Below are 16,384 nucleotides of genomic sequence, written 5' to 3' on the forward strand. Positions count from 1 at the left end.
GCGGTCACTAGTGAGCCCAAGTACACGAATTCTTCAACCGCCTCGATTTCACCACCGTCGATATATTATGCGTTGCGCGAAAATTTTTGAGCGCAAGTGCTCGTATACCTCCGCCAGTACCTTAAATCGTGTTGGAGTTTTCGGCGCAGTATTCTTTGGCAAATTCGCGCACTTATTGTAAAAGGCACCAGAACGATTAAACGTACGAGCGGAGATCTATTAGCGATTTTGCACCATTTTCGCTCTCTATTTTCTTGCAACGGGTAATAAATTTGGGGTAGCGGGCACGGTGATTCCTCCCTGGAGCCCTTTGCCATCATGTTTCCGCCATCGTCTCAAATTTACGAGCAATAATATTACCCGTTGCAAGAAAATAGAGAGCGAAAATGGTGCAAAATCGCTAATAGATCTCCGCTCGTACGTTTAATCGTTCTGGTGCCTTTTACAATAAGTGCGCGAATTTGCCAAAGAATACTGCGCCGAAAACTCCAACACGATTTAAGGTACTGGCGGAGGTATACGAGCACTTGCGCTCAAAAATTTTCGCGCAACGCATAATATCAACATCATCAGCGAAACCAAGCAGCTGAACGGACTTCGTGAAAATCGTCCCACTCGTGTTTATCCCCGCTCTCCTTATTACACCCTCTAAAGCAATATTGAACAGCAAGCACGAAAGACCATCACCTTGCCGTAACCCTCTGCGGGATTCGAAGGAACTCGAGAGTGTCCCTGATACTCGAACTACGCACATCACTCGATCCATCGTCGCCTTGATCAATCGTATCAGTTTATCCGGGAATCCGTATTCGTGCATAATCTGCCATAGCTGTTCTCGATCGATTGTACCATACGCCAATTTGATGTGTGGGCAGGTTGTATTCGCGGCATTTCTGTAACACCTGGCGGATAGCGAACTTCTGGTCCATTGTAGCGCGTTCACCCATAAACCAAGCCTGATATTGCCCCACGAACTCTCTTGCAATCGGTGATAGGCGACGGAATAAAATTTGAGAGAGTATCTTGTAGGCAGCGCTCAGTAGTGTGATCGCGTAATAGTTCCATCAATCCAACTTGTGGCCCTTTTTGTAGATGGGACACACGATACCTTCCATCAATTCCTCCGGTAATACTTCCTCCACCCAAATCTTTTTTTTTTTTTATAGAATGAGGAAACCTGTTGGTTAGCAACACCGTAGGAAAACCACATTCTGCACTACCTGACCTTGCTCCGCGGCACGCCCGTTAGGGATTACTTCGTAGAGGAGGGGTGGGACTGTGCTTTCGCACTCTCGCTATCATCTGTCAGCCATCACATACGGCATATCTCTAGGGGGCCAATTCGACTAACTGTTGGTCGGCCCGCCATTTCCTGTGGAGGTGGAGCACGATTGTGGATACCGTGGTCGACACGGCATTCCACTCGTCCACCCCCGTACACATCCTCTCTATAATGTTATCGGGAGTAGTATCCCTGCCGCATACCTCTAACATGCTCGACCTCTGCTCCGCAAAACGCGGGCACTCGAAGAGCACATGATCCGCCGTTTCCGCCCTGTTTGCACACTCCGGGCATGAGGGTGAGTTTGCATGCCCGAACCTGTGCAGGTACCACCTAAAGCACCCATGGCTCGACAGGAATTGTGTCAGGTGGAAGTTCACTTCGCCATGGGGCCTACACGTCCACCGGGACACGCTCGGTATGAGCCTGTGTGTCCACCTACCCTTTGTTGAAGAGTCCCAGACTCTTTGCCATTTCACCATAGACGAAGTTCTGGCGTTTCGTCGCGCACCTCTCGTACCTCTTTCATCGTAGCACTCAACATCCTCGGCGAACACCAATGCTATCGGCATCATGCCCGCTAGCACGCATACCGCGTCTTTCGAGACAGTTCGGTATGCACTGGCCACCTTGAGGCACATCAGCCTATGTACACTCTAGTCGGTCAACATTCATCTGCAGCTTGAGCGCGTTCCACCATGCGGCGGCGCCATACCGTAGTATGGACACCGCTACTGACGCGAGCAGCTTCCGCTTACTCGAGACAACTGCCGAACTGTTTGACATCATCCTAGACAATGCCATAACCGCTACACTCGCCCTCTTACAAGCATACTCGACATGACTACTGAAGCTCAACTTGTCGTCGACCATGACTCCAAGAAGCTTCAGTGAGCGACAGGACTCGATCGAGCACCCGCCCGTGGTGACCACTGCCTGCTGTGCAGACTGGCGGTTGTTCACCACCACCACCTCCGTCTTGTGGTGTGCGAGTGTCAGTTGCCTCGATCTCATCCAGCCCTCCACTATGTCAATCGCATGCGCTGCCGTCAATTCCACCTCTTCGAGCGACTCACCGTATACCACCAGGGTAATGTCGTCAGCGAAGCCAACCAACTTTACTCCCGGTGGTAGTGCTAGCCTCAGTACTCCATCGTATGCCGCGTTCCATAGTACCGGACCCAAGATAGATCCTTGCGGTACCCCCGCAGTGACATTGTACTGTTTTTGGCCTTCCTCGGTGTCGTAAATCAGCACCCTGTTCTGGAAGTAACTACCCAGAATACGCCTTGGGCCAGCCGGGACACCTAAGCGAGTTATGGCGCTCTCTATGGCGGCCCAGCTTACACTATTGAAGGCGTTTCTAACGTCTAGCGTTACGATCGCGCAGTACCGTATGCCTCTTCTCTTTCTCTGCAGCGCAATTTCGGCCAATCCAGTCACCGACCTAATGGCATCCACTGTCAATCTACCTTTGCGAAACCCGTACTGGCTGTCTGATAGCCCCGCGTTGTCCGACTTCTCGGTATAGACCAATAACCTTGACAGAATGATCCGCTCTAGGAATTTCCCGGCCGTGTCTAAAAGGCAAATTGGTCTATGAGCCGACGGGTCGCCTGGTGGCTTCCCGTGCTTGGGCAGTAGAACCAATTTTTGCCTTTTCCACCTCTCCGGAAACTCGCCTCTATCCAAGCATCTCTGCATAGCCGATCTGACCATGTCAGGGCTAGCTTCGATGGCCGCTTTAATAGCCACCGTCGGAATGCCATCCGGGCCCGGGGCCTTGTTCAGCTTAAGTGATTTCGCAATTGCGGCTAACTCATCATTCGTCACTGGGGGAACCTCACTCGGACCAGGATGGTCTTGCGGTGTGGGTGCCCATGGTCTCACCTCGTGGTGCGGGAACAACGTTTCCACAATCCTCTGCAGCATCGTGGGAGAGCGTTCCGGTGGTGCAGATGTGCCTTTCGTTTTGCACATGACTACGCGGTATGCATCTCCCCAAGGTGTTGTGTTGGCCGTCTGACAGAGATCGTTGAACACGCCCGCTTACGCGCATTGATCTCTGTTCAGTGCCAACTTTGCCGCCCTGTATGCCACCTCTCGCTCCGCTCTCGACTCATCGGTCCGGGCTCTCTGCATCCTTCTCCTTGCCCTGTGGCAAGATGCACGGAGCTCCGCGATTTCTTGACACCACCAGTACACCGGTCTTCGTCCATTCCTGGGTATGGATCGCCTCGGCATTGCCGCATCACACGCTCGTCTCAAGGTACCACCTAGACCGTCGCTAGACAAGTAGTCTGTATTCTGCTCCATGAGCAGCCGCTCCACAAATGCCGGCTTATCGAAACTCGAGGTTAGCCATCCTCGGTGAGTGTCGTTCGATACTGTATCGAATCGCCAGGTGATCACTATGCGTGTACCCGTTATCAACTCTCCAGTCTGAGCTAGGGTTAAGCCCTGGGCTCCAGAAGGTCACATCAATGATGGACTCCGCACCGTTTCTGCTAAAAGTGCTTACACTGCCGACATTCGCGATCTCAACGTTCAATCCCGCCATAGCTTCGAGTAGAGCCCAACCTCTCTCGTTCGTAGAGCGACTGCCCCACTCGAGCGCCTACGCGTTAAAGTCCCCACCGATGACCAAGGGGCTCAGTCCAGCTAGAGCGCTTGACAGCGAATCTAGCATGGACGAGAACTGACCTATCGGCCACCTAGGTGGGGCATAGCAGCTGCAGTAGTAGACTTCGCTGATCTTCGCAATCGCGAAGCCCTCGCACGTCGTGGAGATTGTCTCCTGGACCGGGTACCGACCGGTCGTACAGATCGCCGCTTTCTTGGCCTTATCCGCAACCCAGTTCCCATTATTGGGGGGCGGTATGGGTCCGAAAGAAGCGCGATGTCTATACTCGACTCCGAGGCGGATTGCCACAACAGCTGCTGCGTGGCTTCACAGTGATTCAGGTTCAACTGTGTGACTTGCGTCATTTTCGGCCGTTACGTCCACTTATGCTTGGGCACTTAGGCCCACCCGTCACATGGCCCTTGTTCGTCGTGCAAATCAGACACTTTGGCGCCGATTTACACTCCCTGACGAAGTGGCCTTCTACTCCGCATCTTCTGCAGAGTTTGCTCCTATCAGGGCCTTTGTATGCCCACGACTTGTGGCCTCGTCCGAAACACCTGAAGCACACTTTCGGCGGCTCACATACACTAAGCGGGCACTCCGACCATCCGACTTCAACCATGCCCTAAGCAGTCGCTTTCTTCGCTTCCCCGACTGGAAGCTTGATCGTCGCGATCTGCGTACCTGCTGGGCCTCGCCTGATGTGGATCGATGCGCTTTTTTTTTTTTCAGCTCCTCCGCGGTGGTGATCTCATCCAAGTTCTTGCACTGGATAGCCATCTCCGGCGTCAGAGCCCTCACCCGTTCCTTATCACCAAGCACCTCTTGTGCTAGAGCCGTGTAAGAAGAGCCCTTGTTAACGGCATTCTTCTTAAGCTCTAGCATCATCTCTCCAGTCCTAGTGCGCCGGATGCTTTTAACATCCGCGCCTAGTCCCGAGAGACGATCCCTACTCCTCTTAGTCCGCAGCACATCTGCGTAGCTGTTGCCTTCTGCTTTGAGAACCAGTGCGTCGCCTTTCGTACGCTTACGCGCCGGCTTCGCCTTGGTTTTGCTCAAAACCTTCTCTTTTTCTACACGCCCTCTCTTGCCAACCGTAATCCAAGGGTTCACCTTCCCTTGGACCGGTTGGTCACTGCTACCGCTCTTAGCAGCCTCGCCTCGGGGTTTCGGCTCTTTGCCCCGAGCCCGTTTCGCGACCGGCTTGGCGTTGCTCGCACTACGCGGGCGCTTGCCACTCACCGGCTGCTCCTAGTCCATCGATCTCGGCCGTTTGGTTTGGGCCGAGATTTTTCCTCTCCCTGCAGCCCCACCTGGCTGCACCTTACTCACACTCTCTGTAGAGGAGCGGTCCGTTTGCGTGGACCTTTCTTCTCTACCCGCACTAGTCGTGTTACGATCGAACAGGAGATCGTACTCCCTCCGGGCCTGGGCGACCGAATCGCGGAGCCTCAGCAGACCTTTTTTAAGGTCTTTGCTGATGTTGTTCCGCCCACTGGTGTATCCGATCAGCTCATCGAGCTGTTCGGAGACCACCAGCAGCTTCGGAAGTCCATCCCTATTGCGGGTCAGAGCACGCGTGAGCTCTGCTCCACTCATCTGCGTGTCCTCTATTGCCGACCCGACCCTCGGAGTGCCATACTCTGACACTTGCGGGGATTCCACCCTCGACGCCTGCGTTGGTGATCTGACCAGTCCGCTTTTCGCGAACGGGTTCATCACCTCACCCTCCACATTCTCTGACTCCCTAATTCAATACGTATCCATCTCTTCTGTAAGGGTCCCCCTTAGAGCCGCTATCCCTCACTGCCACTGAAGTAGTCGCCCAAGGATCCCGGTGGTTATCTATGCAAGCAGGGAGGCCACCCACGGGTTGGCACAGGCCCTTATGGGACCTGAGCTCAGAGCCAGGATCAGCGCAAATCAGGATACTTCAACTGAACCTACCTCCACCCAGTTAGTTTCCTAAGCTGGATACAGATTGGGAACGTACTCTAAGGCCTTGCCAAGGTTTTATGGTACGGAAGGCGGCTCCGACATTAGACCATCCGTCGTTTCAGGTCAGTGTCACCCGGCCCTACTAAGAGGATAGAATGCCGTCACCACCAGCACTCCTCTACTCCGCGGTCATCTTAGAGTGTACCATCTCATTGACCAGTATCGTCGCGCGCCAGTATACCGTAATCAGGAGCTTACTGACATTGCTCCTGATGTGCCCGAGGCACCCCTGACTAGGCTATGGCACTTTGGAAGCGGTGCCGGTTCGCTTGAACAGAGTTGATGCTTCCGGATGTGTGGTATTTCTGAAGAGGCCCAGCAGAGCATACTGGTGAACCCCCGCCACGCCTAGGCAAACTCCGCTTGAACAGTTCGTGTGCAGCTCACATGATGCTCGGTTACCTTGTGATGCCAAAGGTGGTGAGTCCTCACTGATGTTAGAACATGCTTCGCCTAAGAAAAGCCATCTTAAGCACCCAAATCTTGGTTATGACCCAGTGTAGTGCTCTCACCAGTGCTTCTCCACCGTATTTTAGAAGTTCGCTTGGTAGTTGATCTGCTCCAGCGGCTTTGTTGTTTTTCAACCGGCCAACCTCCTCCTCAATCTCTTGGAGGTCAGGGGCGGAAGTCTTTCGTCCTACACTGAAATAAATTTTGTTGTGGAAACTACCGATTCCATAGTAAAATTACTAACCGTTTACCTATTGTCGTAAATTCAACATGAAAATGCTGAAAATTCGTCGCTGGCCCGGAGCGCTGCACGAACACGTCCGTTCGTCTCCAAATCCGTCTAAAGAAGGAAGATAAAACCGTAACCGAGCAGGCTTGATGTTCGGCTTGCTTCGACGGTCATTTCTTGTTCGACGCATCTGTCATTGAACCGATTCGTTTATGTCGACTCAATGTTATCAAATGCACTGAAATAAATTTGCAACTTCGAACCGAATAATTTTATCGGTTAATTTCCAAACACGAATTTATCAACCATTTTATAGTACGCTATATACACTACACCTATGATTCTCAACCGACAGCAAAATCTGTTAAGGTAACTGAAATACCCAAGTAACCACGGTGCTGAAGCCTTATTGCATGTAGATATATGGTGTATTTAGAGCAACCATTACTTTACATGCAAACTTAAGGTTGATTTAAAGTGGAAATGGGCAATTATAGAAACAAATTTAGATTAAACTGGTATAATCTTAATTCAGTCGCATACACTCAGCCAAATAACCTTAAGATTTCCATTAGGCCCAACTTATGAAACGGCTTTTTAATAATTCATAATGATTCGGATGAATTTCATAAGGTCACTCTATGTGGATAAAACACGGGCTCGGTGATCCCGACGTTCATGGATCGAATCCAGTCTGCATCATTTTAAGATTTTTTTGTTCTTTTCATAAGTCTATCTTATGAAATTTGTCATAGCAAGTACAATCAATTTTCATAAGGTATTCTTATGCCATCCATATGAATCAGTTATAGATAATTTTCATAAGGCATTTCGATGAATTTCGCTAGTTTTTTTCGCTGAGTGTAATTGCTATTTCCACTTTAAATCAACCGTAAGTGTTCATGTCAAGTAATGCTTGCTCTAAAAACACCTTATATCTGCATGCAATAAGGCTTCAGCACAGTGGTTACTTGGGCATGCATGAAATTACAATGCATTGTAGTAAATTCAACTAAAAGCATAGTCGTCTCAACAACAAAACATTATTATTTTTTCCAGGACACGCATTTTACAACACAGTATGATTAAAAATACAATGCTCATTTGTTAAATTAAGATTATTCAAAGATGGTTAGAATCTTTGATGGTGGTGTAATAAATTCTCTGTTACTGTAATGAATCCGGAAGAAACGCATAGGTATAATGATTCTGTTTCTAATTTGCAACTTTTTGATCCAAGGCACAAATCGCTGTGATGCGGAAGAAGTGCTAGCCAGCGATTTGTCCATACAAGAAAAACGATTTTACTTTTAATGTTCGCCGATGTCGTGGTTCATGGCAATCGCACTAACAAATGGTTGGGTCCCGAGATGAACTAGCCTAGGGCTAAAAATCTCGTTAATACGTACAGACAAAAAAAAACATTATTTTATAGCAAATTTTATGTAGATTATTTCGGCTGAAGACAGTTTTGAGCTATCTCCTTCATGAGTTATTGAGATTTTTCGGAATCGCCTAAAAGATTTCTGAAGGACATCAGCCATTATAAAATAATGCAATGTACAATCGAAATCACTTGTAGCCAAAACATAGTCATTTGTCCAGGAGTTGTTTTGTAAAAAACATGGTAGAAGAAAATTGTTTTTGATTACGAAAAAAAAAATGGGGGAATAAGTCTCCCCAGGGGTCAAGGCTCCTCAGTCTCCCATACGGTATGGCGCCGCTGCATGGCCAAATGTGCTAGTGCTCAATCTATCCCATGATGGAGCTTGAGTCCAACGGGTAGTCTACAGTACTAGCCAGGGTAGAGAGGACAAATTACGGCGGTAGCTGGTGGAACGTTTACCGCGAAGATGAAGAAGAGAGAGAATACGTTTTTTTTGGGTCGATCTTTACATAACCCGAGGAACCATTTTTTGGGTATCTGATCAGCATATTTTCTCATTCTATAAAAACAAATATACGCACACATCAAACCGAATATCACATACTAACACTACTTCATCCTACCAGGGCACTAAGATGGATTCCCATACAAGCAGGCGGAAAAAAATATTTTTATCACATTTTCGAGCATTTCTGAGTTTTCTGTAGTTGGTTCAGCCAAAATATATTTTTAATGGAGATTTTAAGAATCCCGATCAAGTTCTGAAAAGGGCGTATTTTCAATAAGGCCAAATAACTGATAATTTATAAAAAAGTTTGGGTTCTTTGGGTCTTCTTTTTGTTTTCTTCACTTGGAATAATCAAAATATTGTAGATTTACTGCAAAATAAGTTTCGAAGGGAATTTGTTTAAAAATTTTGAGAATCGGCGCAGCATTTCGCATTGAAAATCGTTAGTGTAGACCTAAAGTTTGACCTTAGACTGATTTTGGGTCGGAAATGTATGGAAAAAAAGATGCCGATTAACAAATTTCGAATTTTACGCCCTTTTTAACTTCTTCTTCTTCTTTTACCGTTTTTCGTACAATTGTTCAAATATTTCACAAAACTATTGGGTTTCGGATGTGTAGGGAATTTCGACTGAACTGATTGACGGTTTACTAAAGACTAATTTATTTCATGCTAATGACAAGTACATATTATGTCATAGGTTGCTACGATTCGTAATATCTAACACTCCTCCTCGACATCGATAGCGACAATTCCTGCAGCTTCACGTAGCTTTCCGAGTTTGACGCTCGTTAGTGGTTTGGTCATCATGTCTGCCAACATCTGCTCAGTTGGGCAATACAGCAAACTGATGATATTCTTTCTTTTCAGGTCCTTGATGAAGCAGTATTTCGTGTCGACATGCTTCGACCGTTGATCCACCTTCTCGTTCTCCACCTGCCGAATGCAGCTTTGGTTATCCTCACGTATGCGGATCGGAAGATCCACGCTTTTGCCCAGGTCGTTGAGCAACTTTCGCAGCCATTGAAGCTCTTGACACGCCTCTGCCAGAGCGATGAACTCTGATTCGGTAGACGACAGAGCCACACACGATTGTTTCCTGGAGGCCCAACTTACGATTCCTCCGCCGAGAAAGATAAGGAAACCAGAAGTTGATTTCCGGTCGCTGGTGTCACCGGCCCAGTCGGCGTCGCAGTAAACTTCCAGGCCGCTGTCTACCGCTCCTAGCTTCAGATGGAAATTCCGAGTGTTGTAGAGGTACCTTAGCACCCATTTTGCTTCTGTCCAGTCCCTAACCCGGGGCTGACTGACTGATCGTCCGAGAATTGAAGCGCTGATCGAGACATCCGGCCGTGAATTCACTGCAATGTACAGCAAACCACCCACCAGGCTTTGGTACTGGTCGCCGTTCGGTAGTACAGCTGAATCCTCCTCCTTTTGCTGGTAACCGGGGTCCATCGGAATCTTCGAGCCTTTCGCATCCGATTTGCCAAACCTCGCTGCTAGTTTCGTGATGTACGCTTGCTGATTGATGTAGTACCCATCACGCTGTTTGATGACCTGGATCCCGACGAAGTGCTTGATGTCACCCATCACGGTCAATTTGAAGCATTTCCGCAGGTGGGCAACTATCTCTTCAAACTCGTCCTCGCAGTTGCCGGCCACCAAAATATCGTCCACATAGATAAGGACGAACGATTGTTCTCCATTCCTCGTCCGGACGTAGAGACACACATCGGCTAATGACTGCACGAATCCAGCTTGCTTGGACACATCGTCGATCGTTTTGTTCCAGACCCGTGCCGCTTGTTTGAGCCCATACAGACTCCGCTTGAGGCGACACACACCGGCGGGGTTACCGGTCTCGTACCCAGGAGGCTGCTTCATGAAGACCTCTTCATTCAGCTTACCATACAAGTAGGCAGTCTTGATGTCCACATGCTTGACGAGTAGATTCCTCTCAGCCACCACCGTTAGCAGCGAACGTAAGGTGACCTGCCTGGCCACCGGGGCGAAGACCTCGTCATAGTCGCATCCGAATTTTTGGGAAAAGCCTTGGGCGACTAATCTGGCTTTGTACCGCACGACGTTGCCGGTTTGATCCTTCTTGCGCTTGAACACCCACTTGCAACCAACCTTCTTGCGGCCGGCTGGCAACGTGATGATCTCCCACGTATCGTTTTCCATCAGGGAACGGAATTCCTCGTCCATCGCTGTCTTCCAGAATACACTTTCCAGACTGGCCATTGCTTCTTTATAGCTTCGTGGTTCAGCATCCGAATGCGAAACCATGCCAATCGTTTCGCGGTATCGCAATGGAGGCATACCCTTGGTTTGACGGATCGATCTTCGGGGAAACGCAGCGCCTTCATCCAGCATCGAATCGTCTGCAGTGTCGTAACCGCCATTTTCGTCGTCCAGGTGATCATTATCGCTGTCCAAATCATCCAACGGTTCTTGATTGACCGCCGGCGTAGCCTCGACTTCGACTGGCCTCGATCCAAGTTCGAAATCAACGGCATTTTCCGCTTCCTGATGCCCACTGACGCTGTCCGCCTGTTCAAGGCGCTCCTCCTCAACGAAATTTGCGTCACGACTGATGAACACTTGTCGAGTTGATCGGTCCAAGAAGCGGTATGCTTTGTGGTCCGGCGAGTACCCAACGAACGTTAGCTCTTCTGCTTGGGGACGTGGACGTGCGCCGCACTACCGAAGACCTTCAGGTGCGTCACATCCGGCTTCCTTCCATGCCAGTGCTCGAACGGAGTTGTTGGAATCGACTTCGAAGGCAAAATAGGGTAACCAATATAATTTGGACCCCCATATATTTTGGACCCCCTGGATCGTATTATCATAATTTTCACAGCTTTAATGAAGAGATGACAAAAGTTTTTAGAATCATTCGCTTAATAAGATTGTTCTGCAAGAACAGCAATCATATACTCACTGGAAATATCATTGTTTGCCTTGAAATTATTTTTGTTAATTTCGCCATCTGTGCGAGTGTCGCGGCATGTTTACGAAAAGAGAAAGTGGTGCTGGGGAAACTTGCAGATGTAAACAAAAACTTTTATCATTCTAGCGCATTAAATTCACAAAGTTCGTCTAATCATCCTTTGTCAATCAAGTAAATAGGATGTGCTCCAGCATATCCAAGTGGCAGATTCTTCGAAAACAGTTTCAAGTGGGTTTAAACAGCGGGTGTCCAAAATATATACTTAAGAGGGTCCAAAATAAATTGAAGTGTCCAAAATAGTGAAAACTGATGCTTCAAAAATCAGTTATTTTCATTAAATTTTCAGCCAGAAATGAACTTGTGGGTATTTTTGACGGACAGTAGAGGCTTTTACGGTCATACCAACATCATCATTATGTGTAACACCCTCTGAATATGTTTGATTTTAGTTTAAATTCAAACTAATGTCCTCTAGGGGTCCAAAATTCGACCGTTACCCTATTCTGCAAATAAACGGCAGTACTTACCGCCTCAGCCCAGTAGCACTCTGGAAGTTTGGCATCAAACAGCATGCGCCGGATCATCTTGACCAGATACCGGTTCTTCCTCTCGGCGACGCCATTCTGCTGCGGAGAGTAGCTTGCGGTGAATTGTGCCCGAATCCCTTCTTGCCTGTAGAACTTTCTCAGCGCACTTCCGGTGTATTTGCCGCCTTGATCGCTTCTGATGATTTTCGGCGGCCGGCCGAATTGGGTCTTCATCATGGCCACGTACTCCATTATCTTGTCCGGGACTTCTTCCTTCTTTCGCAGCAGGTACAGGATGCAAAACCTACTGTAGTCGTCGATGATGGTCATGAAATATCGGCACCCTGACACCGACACGTTTTCCACAGGGCCGCAAACGTCGGTGTGCACGAGGTCGAGCACAGCAGTGGATTTCCTTTCCACCGATTTCGGAAATGGTTTCCGACTCATTTTTGATTTCTGGCAGCAGTCGCATCCCTCTCGCACTCCGCAATCGTACAGCTTCAGCCCATTCACCAGGTTCTTGCTAACCATGTCTTCGAGCGCATTGGGATCGCGATGCCCAAATCGCCGATGCCACACGTGTTGGCAGTCCACGTTGTGGTGATCTTTCGCAGCCATCGTCACTTCTTTCGTTGTCCTCACCTTGTAGAGTCCACCGGTTTTGACCGCGGCCGCTGCTAGTTGGCCACCGACGAGAATCCGGCATCCTACCTCATCGAACGTCACTGCGGCGCCTCTCTCAACGAGCTTGGGTACAGAGAGGAGATTGATTTCCAAGCTTGGTACGTAGAGCACGTTGCCTAGGGTAACGGTGGTTGTTTTTCCGTCGTCATGGTAACACAACAACCGCCCTGAGGCGACGCCATCCACCTTCGCAATTTTTCCATCTGCCAGGCTGACAGATTTTACGGGGCTTTCGTTGAGATCCTCGAAAAATCCTCGCTCGCCGCACATGTGCCGGGATGCCCCCGAGTCCACAATCTTCTCCTGAATCCGCTTGTCCTCCTGCCATCAGGGCGAACGTTACCGCGTCTTCACTGCGTGCAGTTTTTGATTTCGGCGAACGACCTTTCTCCGATTCCGTCTCCTTGGCGTACAATTTGCACTCCTTCTGCTTGTGGCCAATTTTCTTGCAAAAATGGCACACAATCGTCTTCTTCTTCGAAAAATTGGCCTTCAACGCTGAATCCGCCGATCCGTGGTTCCGTTTTGCCGTTTCATCCAGCAGCTTGCTTTTGACCACCTCCAGTTTCAGCTCGTCATCGGAACGGCTCTCGAAGGCCGTCGTCAACGTATCGAAGGAATCGGGCAGGCTCCTTAGCACCAATGCAACCATCAGCGGCTCACCCAGGTCCAGTCCAGCGCACGACAGCTTACCAAACAGCTCTTCCAGCTCGAACAAATGGTTCTGCATGTCGTCCCCGTCCTTATACGTTTTGTTGCAGATTCTTTTCAAGACCGCAACCTTCGAGCAGAGGGACGTCTTCTGGTGGTGCTTCTGGATGTTTTCCCATGCTTCCTTGGCCGTCTTCGTATCACGAATCAGGGGGTGTTGCTGGTCCTCCACCAGCAGCGCAATCGTCGCTCTTGCTTTGCGGTCACCTCCCTTCCAGACGTCCGTCAGGGGCTCCGGGGCTTCATCCTCGATGTACTTCCACATGTCCTCTCGAGTCAGCAGCATTTCCGCCTTGAATTTCCACACCGAGTAGTTGGAATTATTCAGCTTCACGATCGATACCTTGCTTCCTTCCATGGCGCTTCCAGAAACTTCCACGTTTCGCTTGCTCTGGGCCCATAACCTATTGGGTATTCGGATGTGTAGGGAAGTTCGACTGAACTGATTGACGGTTTACTAAAGACTAATTTATTTCATGCTAATGACAAGAACATATTATTTCATAGGTTGCTACGATTCGTAATATCTAACAAAAACCACCTGTTTGTTGGAAAGCTTGCTTCATTACCTTACCAATGATATATTGAAACCAATAGATAATGATTATATAAATTAGAAAATATCGAATTGAAATTATATGTTGTTTTTAAACAAAAATCGATTTTTTAGCTTTACTTAACTTTGATGCACAATATCTTTGTAACAATATCAGCTGGAAACTTGAAATTCTGGATTTCTCTTAGTTTATATGTTTATTATTAATACAAAATTTCAGAACAAGCATTGGTGTGAAGTCACTTTTCTGATTTTTGTCCGCCTGATACCCTATATAGTGCAGGGGGTTGTCGTCATTGTTGTTTATCATAGGGCCTCCACTACTAGAACCCAGTACACCTACTGTGGAGTACCTACTTTGTGTACCTTTGAAATCTAGTGACGTGAAATCTTGCAGACGCGAATAGGACCTTCTACGTACTCCGCAAACAGCTGAAATCCCGTAGTTTGCAAATGAAGATACGTATGTGAAAGATACTGATCGTTTCAGCTGTTCTATACGAAAACGAGTCTTGATCTTTGAAGGAAATCATAATTTGTGTCTTTGAATTTAGGTGGTCCGAAAAATACTTTGCGATAGTGAAGAAAGCGGCGTCTGTCGGAAAAACGACAGGTGCAGATAATACTCAGTAGAGACCCAGGATGAGGCTGGCTCACACACCGCGATGTCTGACTGCGATTGAAAACGACTTAAGAGCGCTCAACGTGCAAGTTAAGGAAAGAATCTCCAATCATACCTCCAATGCTGTGATTATAACACATGAAAACGCATCAAATGATTAATAGAAACCGTAAAGAAATTATTTATTAATAATTAGTAGTTAAACATCAATGTACAAAATATACACAGCGTCGATTAAATTCGTTTCGTCACAGTTCTCAAAGCGTATATAATTTATTTAACCAGTTTCACCTCTCCTATCCCAGTGCGCGGGTGGAGCCAATTTCGGTGGCTGCTGGCCAGCAGAGTGAGAGACTGCCTCTATCCGGCTTATTAACTGCTCGATGGTGACCACGTGTTTCAAAACTATGACGCCAACTCGCAGACTTTTTGGCTTCCGTTGTCGTCGTGGACGGCGAACAGCCAGAGCGGAGCGGATCAATAACGGCAGCTGATCGATGGAGTTCGCCACCAGTTGATGGTCTTTCCGGTGGGCAAGTTCGTCGCCCTCGGAGTCTTCGTCAATGCGGTCGCCATTTGTCACCACACATGCACAATTGTTATTCATGTCCACATCACGACAGTGGTGCCGCTGCGGATGCTGGGCGATGACACTTTCGAAAAAGTTTGAACCATTATCGCTTGATGGATTCATTTTTCTTGTCGTTGCCTTGGAAATTTTTATGGATTTAGGCAGGCTGTGGCTATGGAAAATGGCGAAACGGTTAACGTGCAGAAGTGCAACGATTCGGGGGACCTTTCCGTTGCAAGTCTTCGATCGGTACTGCTGTTTAGCTTATTTGTTGTGTATTAACGCCCATATTCCTGGATGGTGCTCGGAATATGCTGTTGTTATTTTCCAGCGAAGGATGCAGCGAAGAGATTATATACAATTTGTTTATTTATCATATACACTCTCAGTTTAAATAACAATATTTACATTTGTACATTTAAAAACACTCCCAAAGGCGGAGAAGAAAATGGAGCGCTTCGGATTCGTGCAGGAGCTCGAGACGAATCCCGGACATTGCTGCATCGCACGGGCGTCGCCGCATTCTCTAATTGGTGCAAAGATGGAGAAAAGCTCCCGCTAGAGAAGTTGCAAAAGATAAACAGAAACTATTAAAAAAATGAAAATAAATACAGTAAATAATAATCAACAAAAGGAAAAACAAAATACAGTCGCATCTTGCAGCCTGAGTCGGAAAGAGAAGCTCATGCTGCAGCTATGTACCATCCTACACACGCCAAGACAAGAGGTGTACTTGCATTTGGCAGCCGGGGTCTTTGGCAAAAGGCGAAGGAGAAAAGCTTAACCATGTAGCCAACTGAAATGGAACCATAGAAGAGCAGCGTGCTTTGTTGATGCAACAAGGGAACGCCTTTTTTACCCCATCTCATACGGAGTGCACTACGAGTGATGAACAACCCCAGCCAGCAACAACATGGTCATAAAAGCTTACGGTTCGTGAAGTGTGTTCCTCTCGCTCTCGCTATTTCGAGATGCATCTGTTGTGTGTTGGTTAATGCTTACTATTGCTGGTTGCATATATTTTTCGTTTCACGACGGTACAAACAGCAGCAGAATGCGCGCGACACAACAAAGCATGCCATGCTCCACGCTCCATGCTCACCAATACACAATACAACATCGCTGGCGCATCATCGTACGGACGATGCACACAGCAGGCGATGGGTGGCAAGGGTGGAAAGCTTCGGTTCGTTCACTTCGTGTCTTCGTAGAACGAGCGCCGTCGCCTACTGTGGCTTGATGCTTGGTGCGTGGTGGGAAAAAGCTTCCTTGTG

This window comes from Aedes albopictus, chromosome 3, assembly GCF_035046485.1.
Source record: "Aedes albopictus strain Foshan chromosome 3, AalbF5, whole genome shotgun sequence".
NCBI lineage: Eukaryota > Metazoa > Arthropoda > Insecta > Diptera > Culicidae > Aedes > Aedes albopictus.